Here is a 2,553-nt window from a genome sequence, read left to right on the forward strand (position 1 = left end):
ATAAGTGGTGTCACAAACGGAGGTGCGAATTTCCTGGACTGGGGAGACAGGAAGGTGTTGAGGTAGGAAGAGATGAGTTGGGTCAAACAGGCGCAGGAGGAGACAGCAGGTCTTCGGAAGGAGGTAGAATCGGGCAGTGTGGGGTTCATGGACAATGAGGTTGAAGGCTATGAATGGGAGATTCCCCAAAGGTGTTGAAATTGTGATGGTCTGGGAGATTATGTCATATCCTTTCATGCATGTGCGACGAGGTGGCCGAGAGGTTAAGGCGATGGACTGCTAATCCATTGTGTTTGGCACGCGTGGGTTCGAATCCCACTCTCGTCGCTATTTTCGGATTATCACACTGTCTTATTGGAATTGGAACTCCAATGGCTAGTTTAACTGCATCGACCAGATTATAAAACCTCAAAGAATAATTTGAGACTGATGCCTTAACTTAACGAAATGTAGACTGAAATGGGATAATGAAAAGGAAAGCGATTTTCTGTTCCAAGTCAAGTTGCTGTGAACGTTAATCTTATGAAAGAGATCCAGGGAAACCAAATAACGAGAGATGCGATGTGCATCTTTAATGCTATGGGATTCTTAATGAATGTTTTGTCACATGAAATCTGAAGCAGGTTCGGTAGAAGTGATTCATCTTGGTGATAAGAGAACAGAGAGACACCACAAAATAATAGAGATATTTCAAAAGGTGCAGGGGGTGGGTGTAACGGCACAGAAAACTGGCTGTAAATGCACAGTAGAGAATTGCCGATGTGGGTGCCGTGATTGGCATGGACAGACTTACACATTGATCTCGCCCTTTCCCCCTTGCTCTTGCCATTGATGAAGGTTGGATATAAGACACAGATAAACACAAGATGTGGGAAGCAAGCTCCCTCCAGTTGAACTATGGAGAAGTCAGCATGTTAACTGCAGGAAGTGAACGTAAAATGTGGATCAATAACCACAGATTAATGCAGCATAAACATCTAAAGTGTCTTTAAACGAATGTCATTAACAGACGTTTCGTTCTAATACCTAACATGGCTTTCATGGGAAACCAAGTCTCAGAAACTTGATTGTGTTTTTTGAAGATGTAACAAAGAAGATTGATGAGGGCAGAGTAGAAGATGTGATCTATATGGACTTCATGGAGGACTGATTAGGAAGGTTAGATGGAATAAAGGGAGAACCAACCACTTAGATACAGAACTAGCTCAAAGTTAGACGACTGAGGGTGCCAGTAGAGCGTTGTTTTTCAGACTGGAAGCCTGTGACCAGTGGAGTCCCACAGCGATCGGTGCTGGGTCCTCTACTTCTTATAATTTACATAAATGATTTGGATATCAGCATAAGAGGTACAGTTAGTAAGTTAGAGATGACACCAAAATTGTAGGTGTAGTGCACAACGAAGAGGGTAACCTCAGATTACAACAGGATCTGGCCATATGGGCCAATGGGCTAAGAAATGGCAGATGGAGTTTTATTCGCATAAATGTAAGGTGCTGCATTTTGGGAAAGCAAATCTTAGCAGGACTTATACAAATAAGGATAAGGGCTTGGGAATGTTGCTGAAGAAAGAGACCTTGGAGTGTAGGTTCATAGCTCCTTGAAAGTCGAGTGGCAGGTAGATCGGAAGGGAAGAAGGCCTTTGCCATGCTTTCCTTTATTGTTCAAAATATTGAGTGCAGGAGTTGGGAGGACATGCTGCGGCTGTACAGGGCATTGGTTAGGCCACTGTTTGAATATTGCGTGCAATTCTGGTCTCCTGTCTGTTGGAAAGATATTGTGAAACTTGAAAGGGTTCGGAAAGGATTTCCAAGAATGTTGCCAGGTTGGAGGATTTGAGCGTTAGGGAGAGTCTGAACAGGCTGGAGCTGTTTCCTCTGGTGCAGTGGAGGCTGAGGGCTGTCCTTATAGATGTTTACGAAATTATGAGGGGCATGGATACGATAAATGGACAAAGTATTTTCCCTGGAATCGGGGAGTCCAGACTTAGAGGGCATAGGTTTAGTGTGAGAGGGGAAAGATATAAAAGAGACCTAAGGGACAACGTTTTCACACAGACGGTGGTAGGTGTATGGAATGAGCTACCAGAGGATGTGGTGGCTGGTACAATTGCAACATTTTAGAGGCTTTGAATGGGAATATGAAGAGGAAGGGTGTGGAGGGATATGGGCCGGGTGCTGCGGGTGCGACTAGATTGGGTTGGGACATCTCGTCGGCATGGGCAGATTGGACTGAAGTGTCTGTTTCAATGCTGTACATCTCTATGACCACATTTCAAGGTGGATGACAACAATACCAATTTTGTTTTGAAATTGAGATCTACTTCATCATTTTACACAGCGAACAAGTTCAATTTAAATAATACAAATCACGTTCACTCACACGGAATAAAACTGTGATTTCATTACAAACATTGTCCTTTTTAAGTAGCAGTTACTTAACATGAAAACTAAGATGTAATTTTTATTGAACTTACGTCAATTAACACCATGATCTTACTTCGGATTGACTGCAATATGCACATGCTAAATAAGGTTTAAGAAAGGAAGAATTTTA

The 2,553-nt window shown here is 42.8% G+C and overlaps 1 non-coding gene across 1 annotated transcript; it reads left to right on the forward strand.

Annotated features, from left to right (window-relative positions):
• The first annotated feature begins 245 nt into the window (after positions 1 to 245).
• Positions 246 to 327, forward strand: trnas-gcu (transfer RNA serine (anticodon GCU)). Its single transcript has one exon. It is a non-coding gene; the product is annotated as a tRNA-Ser (tRNA).
• The last annotated feature ends 2,226 nt before the right edge of the window (positions 328 to 2,553 follow it).

The sequence above is a fragment of the Chiloscyllium punctatum genome, chromosome 18 (genome assembly GCF_047496795.1).
Source record: "Chiloscyllium punctatum isolate Juve2018m chromosome 18, sChiPun1.3, whole genome shotgun sequence".
Taxonomy (NCBI): domain Eukaryota; kingdom Metazoa; phylum Chordata; class Chondrichthyes; order Orectolobiformes; family Hemiscylliidae; genus Chiloscyllium; species Chiloscyllium punctatum.